Genomic DNA, 17,059 nt, shown 5'->3' on the forward strand with positions numbered 1-17,059 from the left:
TTCTTTGCTTTGTACTCCTTCTTTTTAGACGTTCCTTAACTAAGGTTCAAAGGCCTGTCAGGCCTCCCATGATTTTGTGTCGACCGGAAGTTACCACTTCAACAACCGAAGTCTGGTTGATTTTTCGATAGGTTGCTGTGCGCATCAACTTCCGGTTATCAAAATCAAATATAAATGAAATTAATAAAAGACATTAAGAACCAATTTTCGTCCTCTCCTGCAAATCCATAAACTTTGATCTGGGGAGGGAGGGTGCAGCTTCCCAAGCCCCTCAAACACTGAGACTTGCCCAAACCCGCTTGAAGATCAAACTGTTGTCTAGACGTTTCAGGTAGCATTTATTTTTTATAATTCTTATTAAAGCATCAAAAGAAGAAAAGACCAAATATGAAAAATTCTTAATAACTAATAATGCAAGAGAGATAAGTCTATTCGATTGTGCAGTTGGACTTTCTCTTTTGGCTGAGATGTTTTTGGTCCTGTGAAGTTCTACGAGGTCCATCCTGCCAGGTTTTTCCTTCTCCCCGTAAGAAAGGGTTAGTTTACTGCTGATCGCCTGGGGAATGCCAACGAAGCTGTCAAGGCTTTTTTTTTTGCAGGCCAGAGAGTTCTTTCGTCCAAGGCATTGGCTTTTCAAATCCTACTTACCGGCCCTTATGTCACATTATCCCAGCATGGGAGGGAAACAAATATCATAAGAAAGATGTCATACTTTAAGCTGCAAAAGATTTATCTCCCTTACCTTGTTCAAGTCATTATTTAAAACGAATCTACACTCTACGTAAAAAAAAAAAAAAAAAAAAGCGATTAGATAAAAAAATTATTCGTATCATATGGATTATTCAGTGTACTGTTCTCATCTTGAATGTTATTCACACAATGTTTCGACCGATGTAACATCCGAACTACTTCAGGTGCATCTTGTCAAACTCGGGGAATCTACATGAAATTTCAACCGAAACCCTATATTTAAGGGACTGGAGAAGCATGCTCTCGTTTCGTCAGCCATGACCAGGTAGAAGCCCTAAATAATTTGCAATTTTATTATGAGTATCGCCTGCAATGAGGATTGAACCACCAACTTCCAGAAGGATGTCACTTATAACTGAATTTTACCAAGTACTTTATCCATTACACTAATGCGGCAATATTCAGAATATAATTGCGGATATAGACTTCTTCCGATCATAGTTGATATAATAAGAGCATATTACTCGGTTATAGCTGACGGAAAAAGAGCATACTACCTCCGTGGAGTAAATAAAGAGTTTTATTCGGGATTCCGTGCAGATTAAAGAACTCAACAAGATACACCACAAGAAGGTCAGAGGTTACATCCGCCGAAATGTTGTGAGAATAACACTGAAGATGAGAATAGTAGTCCGAATAATATATATTAACAATCCTTACCTAAAAAGAAAAAAATAGGAACATAAAAAAATTATCGTGGTTAAAGAAATGCAAACCCATAAAAACCTATAATGGGCACAGCTGATTATAGATAAAAGAAATTAATGTATGACTCCATATTAATGATAAAAATATTAATGATAAAAATATTAATGATAAAAATATTAATGATAAAAATATTAATGATAAAAAATATTAATAAAAAATATTAATGATAAAAAATATTAATAAAAAATATTAATGATAAAAAATATTAATGATAAAAAATATTAATGATAAAAAATATTAATGATAAAAAATATTAATAAAAAATATTAATAAAAAATATTAATAAAAAATATTAATGATAAAAAATATTAATGATAAATATTAATGATAAAAAATATTAATGATAAAAATATTAATGATAAAAATATTAATGATAAAAAATATTAATGATAAAAAATATTAATGATAAAAAATATTAATAAAAAATATTAATGATAAAAAATATTAATGATAAAAAATATTAATGATAAAAAATATTAATGATAAAAATATTAATGATAAAAAATATTAATAAAAAATATTAATAAAAAATATTAATAAAAAATATTAATGATAAAAAATATTAATGATAAAAAATATTAATGATAAAAATATTAATGATAAAAAATATTAATGATAAAAATATTAATGATAAAAATATTAATGATAAAAATATTAATGATAGAAAATATTAATAAAAAATATTAATGATAAAAATATTAATGATAAAAATATTAATGATAAAAAATATTAATGATAAAAAATATTAATGATAAAAAATATTAATGATAAAAAATATTAATGATAAAAAATATTAATGATAAAAAATATTAATGATAAAAAATATTAATGATAAAAATATTAATGATAAAAATATTAATGATAAAAAATATTAATGATAAAAAATATTAATAAAAAATATTAATGATAAAAAATATTAATGATAAAAAATATTAATGATAAAAAATATTAATGATAAAAATATTAATGATAAAAAATATTAATAAAAAATATTAATAAAAAATATTAATAAAAAATATTAATAAAAAATATTAATGATAAAAAATATTAATGATAAAAATATTAATGATAAAAAATATTAATGATAAAAATATTAATGATAAAAAATATTAATGATAAAAAATATTAATGATAAAAATATTAATGATAAAAATATTAATGATAAAAATATTAATGATAAAAAATATTAATGATAAAAAATATTAATGATAAAAAATATTAATGATAAAAAATATTAATGATAAAAAATATTAATGATAAAAATATTAATGATAAAAATATTAATGATAAAAAATATTAATGATAAAAAATATTAATAAAAAATATTAATGATAAAAAATATTAATGATAAAAAATATTAATGATAAAAATATTAATGATAAAAAATATTAATAAAAAATATTAATAAAAAATATTAATAAAAAATATTAATGATAAAAAATATTAATAAAAAATATTAATAAAAAATATTAATAAAAAATATTAATGATAAAAAATATTAATGATAAAAATATTAATGATAAAAAATATTAATGATAAAAAATATTAATGATAAAAAATATTAATGATAAAAATATTAATGATAAAAATATTAATGATAAAAAATATTAATGATAAAAAATATTAATGATAAAAAATATTAATGATAAAAAATATTAATGATAAAAATATTAATGATAAAAAATATTAATGATAAAAAATATTAATGATAAAAAATATTAATGATAAAAAATATTAATGATAAAAAATATTAATGATAAAAATATTAATGATAAAAATATTAATGATAAAAAATATTAATGATAAAAAATATTAATGAAAAATATTAATGATAAAAAATATTAATGATAAAAAATATTAATGATAAAAAATATTAATGATAAAAAATATTAATGATAAAAAATATTAATGATAAAAATATTAATGATAAAAAATATTAATAAAAAATATTAATAAAAAATATTAATAAAAAATATTAATAAAAAATATTAATGATAAAAAATATTAATGATAAAAAATATTAATGATAAAAAATATTAATGATAAAAATATTAATGATAAAAAATATTAATGATAAAAAATATTAATGATAAAAAATATTAATGATAAAAATATTAATGATAAAAAATATTAATGATAAAAAATATTAATGATAAAAAATATTAATGATAAAAATATTAATGATAAAAATATTAATGATAAAAAATATTAATAAAAAATATTAATAAAAAATATTAATAAAAAATATTAATGATAAAAAATATTAATGATAAAAAATATTAATAAAAAATATTAATAAAAAATATTAATAAAAAATATTAATGATAAAAAATATTAATGATAAAAAATATTAATGATAAAAAATATTAATGATAAATATTAATGATAAAAAATATTAATAAAAAATATTAATTAAAAATATTAATGATAAAAAATATTAATGATAAAAAATATTAATGATAAAAAATATTAATGATAAAAAATATTAATAAAAAATATTAATAAAAAATATTAATAAAAAATATTGATAAAAATATTAATGATAAAAATATTAATGATAAAAATATTAATGATAAAAATATTAATGATAAAAATATTAATGATAAAAATATTAATGATAAAAAATATTAATGATAAAAAATATTAATAAAAAATATTAATAAAAAATATTAATAAAAAATATTAATAAAAAATATTAATGATAAAAAATATTAATGATAAAAAATATTAATGATAAAAATATTAATGATAAAAATATTAATGATAAAAATATTAATGATAAAAAATATTAATAAAAAATATTAATGATAAAAAATATTAATGATAAAAAATATTAATGATAAAAATATTAATGATAAAAAATATTAATGATAAAAAATATTAATGATAAAAAATATTAATGATAAATATTAATGATAAAAAATATTAATGAAAAATATTAATGATAAAAAATATTAATGATAAAAAATATTAATGATAAAAAATATTAATAAAAAATATTAATAAAAAATATTAATGATTAAAAATATTAATGATTAAAAATATTAATGATTAAAAATATTAATGATAAAAAATATTAATGATAAAAAATATTAATGATAAAAATATTAATGATAAAAATATTAATGATAAAAAATATTAATGATAAAAAATATTAATGAAAAATATTAATGATAAAAAATATTAATGATAAAAAATATTAATGATAAAAAATATTAATGATAAAAAATATTAATGATAAAAAATATTAATGATAAAAAATATTAATGATAAAAATATTAATGATAAAAAATATTAATAAAAAATATTAATAAAAAATATTAATAAAAAATATTAATGATAAAAAATATTAATGATAAAAAATATTAATGATAAAAATATTAATGATAAAAAATATTAATGATAAAAAATATTAATGATAAAAAATATTAATGATAAAAATATTAATGATAAAAAATATTAATGATAAAAAATATTAATGATAAAAAATATTAATGATAAAAATATTAATGATAAAAATATTAATGATAAAAAATATTAATAAAAAATATTAATAAAAAATATTAATAAAAAATATTAATGATAAAAAATATTAATGATAAAAAATATTAATAAAAAATATTAATAAAAAATATTAATAAAAAATATTAATGATAAAAAATATTAATGATAAAAAATATTAATGATAAAAAATATTAATGATAAATATTAATGATAAAAAATATTAATTAAAAATATTAATGATAAAAAATATTAATGATAAAAAATATTAATGATAAAAAATATTAATGATAAAAAATATTAATAAAAAATATTAATAAAAAATATTAATAAAAAATATTGATAAAAATATTAATGATAAAAATATTAATGATAAAAATATTAATGATAAAAATATTAATGATAAAAATATTAATGATAAAAATATTAATGATAAAAATATTAATGATAAAAAATATTAATGATAAAAAATATTAATGATAAAAATATTAATGATAAAAATATTAATGATAAAAATATTAATGATAAAAATATTAATGATAAAAAATATTAATGATAAAAAATATTAATAAAAAATATTAATGATAAAAAATATTAATGATAAAAATATTAATGATAAAAAATATTAATAAAAAATATTAATAAAAAATATTAATAAAAAATATTAATGATAAAAAATATTAATAAAAAATATTAATGATAAAAAATATTAATAAAAAATATTAATGATAAAAAATATTAATGATAAAAATATTAATGATAAAAAATATTAATGATAAAAAATATTAATGATAAAAAATATTAATGATAAAAATATTAATGATAAAAATATTAATGATAAAAAATATTAATGATAAAAAATATTAATGATAAAAAATATTAATGATAAAAAATATTAATGATAAAAATATTAATGATAAAAAATATTAATGATAAAAAATATTAATGATAAAAAATATTAATGATAAAAAATATTAATGATAAAAAATATTAATGATAAAAAATATTAATGATAAAAATATTAATGATAAAAATATTAATGATAAAAAATATTAATGATAAAAAATATTAATGAAAAATATTAATGATAAAAAATATTAATGATAAAAAATATTAATGATAAAAAATATTAATGATAAAAAATATTAATGATAAAAAATATTAATGATAAAAAATATTAATGATAAAAAATATTAATGATAAAAATATTAATGATAAAAAATATTAATAAAAAATATTAATAAAAAATATTAATAAAAAATATTAATAAAAAATATTAATGATAAAAAATATTAATGATAAAAAATATTAATGATAAAAATATTAATGATAAAAAATATTAATGATAAAAAATATTAATGATAAAAAATATTAATGATAAAAATATTAATGATAAAAAATATTAATGATAAAAAATATTAATGATAAAAAATATTAATGATAAAAATATTAATGATAAAAATATTAATGATAAAAAATATTAATAAAAAATATTAATAAAAAATATTAATAAAAAATATTAATGATAAAAAATATTAATGATAAAAAATATTAATAAAAAATATTAATAAAAAATATTAATAAAAAATATTAATGATAAAAAATATTAATGATAAAATATATTAATGATAAATATTAATGATAAAAAATATTAATAAAAAATATTAATTAAAAATATTAATGATAAAAAATATTAATGATAAAAAATATTAATGATAAAAAATATTAATAAAAAATATTAATAAAAAATATTAATAAAAAATATTGATAAAAATATTAATGATAAAAATATTAATGATAAAAATATTAATGATAAAAATATTAATGATAAAAATATTAATGATAAAAATATTAATGATAAAAATATTAATGATAAAAATATTAATGATAAAAAATATTAATGATAAAAAATATTAATAAAAAATATTAATAAAAAATATTAATAAAAAATATTAATAAAAAATATTAATGATAAAAAATATTAATGATAAAAAATATTAATGATAAAAATATTAATGATAAAAATATTAATGATAAAAATATTAATGATAAAAAATATTAATAAAAAATATTAATGATAAAAAATATTAATGATAAAAAATATTAATGATAAAAATATTAATGATAAAAAATATTAATGATAAAAAATATTAATGATAAAAAATATTAATGATAAATATTAATGATAAAAAATATTAATGAAAAATATTAATGATAAAAAATATTAATGATAAAAAATATTAATGATAAAAAATATTAATAAAAAATATTAATAAAAAATATTAATAAAAAATATTAATGATTAAAAATATTAATGATTAAAAATATTAATGATTAAAAATATTAATGATAAAAAATATTAATGATAAAAAATATTAATGATAAAAATATTAATGATAAAAATATTAATGATAAAAAATATTAATGATAAAAAATATTAATGAAAAATATTAATGATAAAAAATATTAATGATAAAAAATATTAATGATAAAAAATATTAATGATAAAAAATATTAATGATAAAAAATATTAATGATAAAAAATATTAATGATAAAAAATATTAATGATAAAAAATATTAATGATAAAAATATTAATGATAAAAAATATTAATAAAAAATATTAATAAAAAATATTAATAAAAAATATTAATAAAAAATATTAATGATAAAAAATATTAATGATAAAAAATATTAATGATAAAAATATTAATGATAAAAAATATTAATGATAAAAAATATTAATGATAAAAAATATTAATGATAAAAATATTAATGATAAAAAATATTAATGATAAAAAATATTAATGATAAAAAATATTAATGATAAAAATATTAATGATAAAAATATTAATGATAAAAAATATTAATAAAAAATATTAATAAAAAATATTAATAAAAAATATTAATGATAAAAAATATTAATGATAAAAAATATTAATAAAAAATATTAATAAAAAATATTAATAAAAAATATTAATGATAAAAAATATTAATGATAAAAAATATTAATGATAAAAAATATTAATGATAAATATTAATGATAAAAAATATTAATTAAAAATATTAATGATAAAAAATATTAATGATAAAAAATATTAATGATAAAAAATATTAATGATAAAAAATATTAATAAAAAATATTAATAAAAAATATTAATAAAAAATATTGATAAAAATATTAATGATAAAAATATTAATGATAAAAATATTAATGATAAAAATATTAATGATAAAAATATTAATGATAAAAATATTAATGATAAAAATATTAATGATAAAAAATATTAATGATAAAAAATATTAATAAAAAATATTAATAAAAAATATTAATAAAAAATATTAATGATAAAAAATATTAATGATAAAAAATATTAATGATAAAAATATTAATGATAAAAATATTAATGATAAAAATATTAATGATAAAAAATATTAATAAAAAATATTAATGATAAAAAATATTAATGATAAAAAATATTAATGATAAAAATATTAATGATAAAAAATATTAATGATAAAAAATATTAATGATAAAAAATATTAATGATAAATATTAATGATAAAAAATATTAATGAAAAATATTAATGATAAAAAATATTAATGATAAAAAATATTAATGATAAAAAATATTAATAAAAAATATTAATAAAAAATATTAATAAAAAATATTAATGATTAAAAATATTAATGATTAAAAATATTAATGATTAAAAATATTAATGATAAAAGATATTAATAAAAAATATTAATAAAAAATATTAATGATAAAAAATATTAATGATAAAAATAGCTACTGAAGTATTAGAAAAGAAGCTCAAAGGCCAAATTGTATAATTCCAAAATATAATTTGTATAGCAAGTTCATAAACATAAATAAATGATGTATGATGACATTTTTTTTTAATACAAAGGCATCACTACTTAATAAGACCTGAATGCCACTCGAGAATAAAGGTTAATGAATGCAAGTTGGTAGTATAGTAATTGCTAATGGCGAAAATAGAAGGTAGAATTTGATTATTTAAGTGGATGGCTCAACAAGAACCTGTTTACATTGGACTTGAAGGCTACCATATTGTAGTCAGCTTGGAAGCAGGCCAGCGGAACAGTGTTCCACAGGTAAGGCAGTTCTAGAAAAATTTGTGGAATCTGCGTTTCGATTTAGGCACAGATAGAGAGTGGGGAAAATTTTTGATAGTGCTGTTACTAGTCGAATGTTTTTGTGAAGGTTTGGTAATTTGATAAAGTTTATTTTAAGACTGAGGGATATCTTCCTGAATTAATTTCAGGCAGTGAATGTTGTCTGGCTTTCTATTTGCATTCTTGCTTCCCCTGAAATGGTTTCGTCCTGAGACTAGAAAAGACTTTTTTTTTACCTGTGTGACGAGACAGATATCTGATATTAAGATAAAAATATACAAATAAATACACATTGGATTTTATTATACATTGGATAATTTACTTTTTGTTTTTATTTTCTTTTCCAGGATGTAGCTGATACAATATGATAGATCGGATTGGCGTTTCAAAAAAATAATGTAAGTTATATTTATATTTTTGTACAAACAAATTTTGGCTCAAAATGGACCATGCACTTCGGATATATTCCATTTTTTTTTTGTTTCCAAAATTTTATTTATTTATTTTTTTGAAATATTTTTTCTCAAATATTATTGGATAATTAGGTTAAAAATTTCTTATTACATTCACCAGGGAGGTTATGTTTTCAATCAAGTTTGTTGGCTTGTCACTATGTTTGTTTGTTTACAGCCTAGCTTCAACATCGCTTGACCAATCGTCACCAAACTTGGTCAAAATATTGATCATCGTCTAACTTGGACTGAATAGAACTATACCACAGCCCAACAGCAGCATAATCAGTATCAAACCGATTGTCCAAGGATGAATCGTTGACTGGTGCAAAGAGAAATAAGTTAATTCAACTTATTACATGAGGCGTTAGGATAGAAAATAAACGAGTTGGACCAGGCATTCTCCAGGGTATCACCAAACTTAACCCTAACCAGGGTATCACTAAATCTAACCCTAACACTAGCCCTAACCAGGGCACCACCAAACCTAACCCTAACACTAACCATAACCAGAGTATCACCAAACCTAACTCCAACATTAACATTAACCAGGGTATCACCAAACCTAACTCTAATACTAACCCTAACCAGGGTAACATCAGATCTCATCTACACTCCATTAATTCCAATATATTTTTTAATATTTTTTTCTCGAATATTATTGAACAATTAAGTTGATGCAAAATTTTGTTCAATTCAAAATTTCGTCTTAGAAAATGAAAAACTGTTTTTAAAAATCTTTATTCATAACAACAAAGACCTTTGCCTTCTATAACTCGATTGCATTTGTCAATGAGCTTAAAAATGCCTCCTTTGTAAAATTCTTTAGATTTTGATGTGAAATATGAATCGAACTCCTGTTTGATCTCCTCTTGTGATATTAATTAATTAAGGATGTGTGAAGATGAACATTATCATGATGGAAGATGACATCCTTTCTGTTAACCAACAATGTCGTTTTCAGGTCAACATGGATGAGAATATTGGAGAAAAATATGAATGATGCTTTAATAATCTGAAAGAAAAAATTATAAATTAAGCATGGTGATATGTTTAAGTAATAAAAATATGTTTAAGTAATATCAATATCTTTAAGAAATAATATACTTAAGTAATAACAATATCTTTAATACCAATATCTTTAAGTAATATCAATATCTTTAAATAATGACAATATGTTTAAATAATAACAATATATTAAAGTAATAACAATATGTTTAAGAAATAACAATTTATTAAGTAATAATATCTTTAAGTAATAACAATATATTTAAGTAATGGCAATATATTAAACTAATAACAATATATTTAAGTAATGACAATATATTTAACTAATGACAATATATTTAACTAATAACAATATATTTAACTAATAACAATATATTTAAGTAATGACAATATATTTAAGTAATGACAATATATTTAAGTAATGACAATATATTTAAGTAATGACAATATATTTAAGTAATAATAATATATTTAAGTAATGACGATATATTTAACTAATAACAATATATTTAAGTAATATCAATATATTTAAGTAATATCAATATATTTAAGTAATATCAATATATTTAAGTAATATCAATATATTTAAGTAATATCAATATATTTAAGTAATGACAATATATTTAACTAATATCAATATATTTAACTAATATCAATATATTTAAGTAATGACAATATGTTTAAGTAATATCAATATGTTTAAGTAATGATAATGTTTAAGTAATGACAATATATTTAACTAGTATCAATATATTTATGTAATGACAATATATTTAAGTAATATCAATATTTTTAAGTAATGTCAATATGTTTAAGTAATGTCAATATGTTTAAGTAATATCAGTATTTTTAAATAATAACAATATTTTTAAGTAATGTCAATATTTTTAAGTAATGTCAATATTTTTAAGTAATGTCAATATTTTTAAGTAATGTCAATATTTTTAAGTAATGTCAATATTTTTAAGTAATGTCAATATTTTTAAGTAATGTCAATATTTTTAAGTAATGTCAATATTTTTAAGTACTGTCAATATTTTTAAGTACTGTCAATATTTTTAAGTACTGTCAATATTTTTAAGTACTGTCAATATTTTTAAGTACTGTCAATATTTTTAAGTACTGTCAATATTTTTAAGTACTGTCAATATTTTTAAGTAATGTCAATATTTTTAAGTAATGTCAATATTTTTAAGTAATGTCAATATTTTTAAGTAATGTCAATATTTTTAAGTAATGTCAATATATTTATGTAATAACAATATATTTATGTAATAACAATATGCATAAAATCAACTACAATAGTTTAAAATGCCCCTTCTATAAAACGACAAAATCTTTTGCACCAATTTGATTGTAGGGCAGACTATACTCTGAAGCCTCGGCAAGGAAACTAGTATACAAGGAGTAAAAGCACACTGACCCTGCTCATCCCAGCATAGTTTCCTAGTACATTGGACTTCTCCTTACCATCACATTTAAGCATTGTTGGCTCAAGAGAAAGTAAGGTTGGTGGTTCTGCAATCTTTGCTTCACTATAAACTCATAGCAGCGCAGCCATCCATTTGAGTACGATAATTCGAATCTCACGATTGTCTTGAATGATAGTTATCTCTACACTGAGGATTCCGCAAGGATGAAATTTATAAGTACATATATATTTAAATAATTATTTGTAGCCCTTTCTTGGCTGAGTCCTTTAATAAGTAATAAAATAAGCCGTCAAAAAGCGATAATGCAAGTTCCTTCCTGTTGGACCCGTTTATGATGTTTCAATCATCTGAAAGATAAATGTTATAAATTACTTATGGTGATAGATTTACGCCATAACAATGTACATAAAATAAGTTACAATGGTTTGAAAATGCGCCTTTTACAAACTGACAAAAACTTTTGCACCAAGCTGATAAATATAATTTAGGGCAAGAGGTAGCAAGGAGTTGGACGCAAATATCAGCAGATCTCTGCATGTCACTGACACCAATTTGGTATTTTCTATTTATACTAATCGTTCACAGACCGATGAAGAAAACAAAAAAACAACTTTGCCCTTTTGCACAGACAGTGGTTTGTAGATGAAGTGGGGAGGAAGGGTGCATTCAAATTGAGGTGAGAGAATTCAATCATTTTCAGACTCTCTTTCTCATAATATTTGTCAATACTAGGACTTATACTTGAGCCCTTAGGGCAAACATTCAAGGAGTTGACCCAACGACATCATCACACATCTGTACTAAGACTTGTTTATCTCTTTAGGAGGTTAGACGCAATAATGAACCAGCAATACTTTATTTGGTATTAGCATTAGGTGGGCTATGCCAGCTTCATCCAAAGGAGGAAGTTTATAGGGAATATCAAATTCGCAAGCAGTCCCCAACCACATATATAGCCCAATCATGGGAAGATGACCTACAATGCCTAGCATTTCCAAATGGTCTCCCATCTGCTCCATGTCGCTTAAGTTTGGTGATTTCATGAAAACCAATATGTTACCACAATTATGCTGTACATAGGGTCAAGTGTTAAGCTGAAAAGTCAGTCCACTAGGATTAGCGTATTCTGGCCAACAAAAACTACATTTCCTGATAGGGGTGCCTCAGGCAATTAGCAATAAATAAACACCTTCTCAAAAGAGAAGGTAAAATCTGGGAGGATGGACCTCTTGAGATTGAACAGGACTATACCTCAGCCTGACAGCAGCAAAGTCAGTATTGAACTGATTGTGCAAAGAGAAATAAGTTAATTTAACTTATTACTTTAGTATTTAAGGTAGATACTCAAAAAGTTGGACCCAGACATACACCAGCACATCATCAAACCTAACTCTAACCTTAACAATAACATCACCAGACCTCCTCCACACCTAACTCCAACCAAGGCATCATCATAACTAACCCTAGCCAGGGTACCAGGGCATTAGGTTACCACCAAACCTTATGCTAACTACGGCATCATCAAACCTAACCCTTACCAAGGCATCACCAAACCTAACCCTTACCAAGGCATCACCAAACCTAACCCTAATCAAGGCATCACTAAACCTAATCCAAACTAGAGCACCACCAAACCTAACCCTAACCCGAACTAGAACAACACTAAATGTTACCCTAATCAAGACACCATCAAACCGACCTTATTTAGGCACCACCAAACCTAACCTTATTCAGGGCATCACCAAACCTAACTTTAACCAGGACACCATCAAACCTAACCCTAATCAGGCATCATCAAGCCTCCTTTACACGCCACTGGTGTGAACCGATTGGCGTTTATTGTAATTGCCAGTCTAATCGGGTGTGATCTGGTGTAATTACCTGAACATTTATTGGATAACAGGAAGAAAGGAAGGAGATATGCATATTGGTTGCGTTGGCCTAGGATATTTAATATCTACGCACTGGCCCTAGGTCGGCTAATTGTACCTCAATTAGATTGAAGAGTAAGTGATATTTTCAATGAATGTGGGAAGTATTGCAGAAGCTTTCATGTGTTTGTGTGTGTGTGGATGTGTGTGTGGGTGTGCGCGCCTGTTGGGATACATTTTAAAGTTATTTGCTCTCTCTCTCTCTCTAATATTGCGTAAAAAGTAGTTGTAATATTGAAGATATTTAAAACAGTTTTCACTTGTAGTTCTTCATATAAATACTTGGGTGGGACTTACATATTCTGCAAATTCTTAGACCAAAGGAAAAAGACTTGGGCACAGAAAAAACAAAAAATGAAAGAATTAAATAGGAGAGATTATATCCAACTATCGTGTTAGCATCAGTAAATGAAAATACACACACACACACACACTTATGCATAAACATACGCACAAATACATCAGGGAATTTTCTAATTTTTAAGTAAATATCAACAATTACTTTTATACGTACAGACACTAGTCTTCCGCGCTAATGTAACCATTAGTGTGACAAGTGATAATTACTGCTGGTCGGAAGGCATCCCCTATATATATATATATATATATATATATATATATATATATATATATATATATATATATATGATATTACATAACAGATGAGGAATAAAAGATATATACATAACTTTATTATATCATCAGAAAAAAACGGGAAAGTTTAGAAAGACAGGCAAGAAAATGATAATATTGTACAAATAATTAAATGTACAATATATAAGGATGAATCGGAAGGGTGATATATATGTAGGTAATAGTGTGTGTGTATAACATGCCATATAAATATTATATATATATTATATATTTATTATATATATTAGATATATATTATATATTTATTATATATATTATATATATACTACATATATATTATATATATTATATATTATATATATAAATATATTATATAAATATATTATATATATTATATATTATATATATATAAATATATAATATATATATAAATATATAATATATATTATAAATATATAATATATATTATATATATATAAATATATTATATAAATATATTATATGTATTATATAAATATATTATATATATATTATATAATATATATATTATATAAATATATTATATAAATATATTATATGTATTATATAAATATATTATATATATATTATATAATATATATATTAAATAAATATATTATATATATAATATATATTATATATTATATGTATTATATATATAATATATATTATATATTATATGTATTATATATATAATATATATATTATATATTATGTATATTATATTATATATATAATATATATTATATATATTATATTATATATATAATATATGTTATATATATTATATATATTATATTATATATACATTATATATACAGACTATATATATATATTATATATATTATATTATATATATGTATTATATATATTATATTATATATATTATATACATTATATATACATTATATATATACTATACATATATTATATGTATATTATACATTATATATACATTATATATATACTATACATATATTATATGTATATTATACATTATATATATATTATACATTATATATTATATATATATATTATATATTATACATTATATTATATATTATACATTATATATATATTATACATTATATATATATTATGTATCATATATATTATATATATTTATATAATATTATATATATTTTTTATATAATATTATATATATATTATATATATTATATATATATTATATATATCATATATATTATATATATATTATATATATCATATATATTATATATATATTATATATATATTATATATATATTATATATATTATATATATTATATCTATATTATATATATATATTATATACATTATATATATATATTATATACATTATATATATATATTATATACATTATATATATATATTATATACATTATACATATTATATATATTATATATATATTATATATATTATATATATATTATATATATTAAATATATATATTATATATATATATATTATATATCTATTTTTATATAATATTATATATATATTATATATATATTTTTATATAATATTATATATACATTTTTATATAATATTATATATATATTTTTATATATTATATACATTTTTCTATACATAAATTATATATATTTTTTTATATATTATTATATGTATAATATTTATATATTACTATATATATATTTTATATATATTTTTTTATATATTATAATATGTCTAATATATATATATTTATATATTACTATATATATATTATATATATTTTTTATATATTATAATATGTATAATATATATATATATTTATATATTACTATATATATATTATATATATATTTTTATATATTATTATATATATAATATATATTTATTTAAATATTACTATATATATATTGTATATATATTTTTATATATTACTATATATATATTATATATATATTTTTATATAATATTACATATATATTTTTATATAATATTATATATATATTTATATATATTATTATATATATATTACTATATATATATTATATATATATTTTTATATAATATTATATATATATTTTTATATAATATTATATATATATTTATATATATTATTATATATATATTATTATATATATATTATATATATATATTATATATATATTATTATATATATATTATATATATATTATTATATATATATTTTTATATATTTTATATATATTATATATATTTTTATAGATTATATTATATATATTTATATATATATATATATATATATATATTTTATATATTATTATATATATATTATAAATACATTTATATATATTATTTTTATATATATATATATATATTTTTTATATATTATTATATATATATTATAAATACATTTATATATATTATTTTTATATATATTATATATATTTTTATATATTATTATTATATATATATTATATATTTTTATATATTATAGATATTATAGATATTATATATAATATGTATATTATATATATTATATATATATATTATATATATATTATTTATATATATATATATATTTATATGT

General features: G+C 16.9%; 1 protein-coding gene across 3 annotated transcripts in view; it reads left to right on the forward strand.

The window, feature by feature from the left end:
• Positions 1-17,059, forward strand: part of LOC145252734 (uncharacterized) — a 676,168-nt gene that overhangs the window by 169,516 nt on the left and 489,593 nt on the right. For all 3 annotated transcript variants that reach the window (XR_013863661.1, XR_013863662.1, XM_080112601.1), the window contains exon 3: positions 9,450-9,500. The gene's annotated coding sequence lies outside the window, so the exon portion shown is untranslated. The remainder of the gene's footprint in view (positions 1-9,449; positions 9,501-17,059) is intronic.

The sequence above is a fragment of the Euprymna scolopes genome, chromosome 29 (genome assembly GCF_053919585.1).
Source record: "Euprymna scolopes isolate OS-2025 chromosome 29, ASM5391958v1, whole genome shotgun sequence".
NCBI lineage: Eukaryota > Metazoa > Mollusca > Cephalopoda > Sepiida > Sepiolidae > Euprymna > Euprymna scolopes.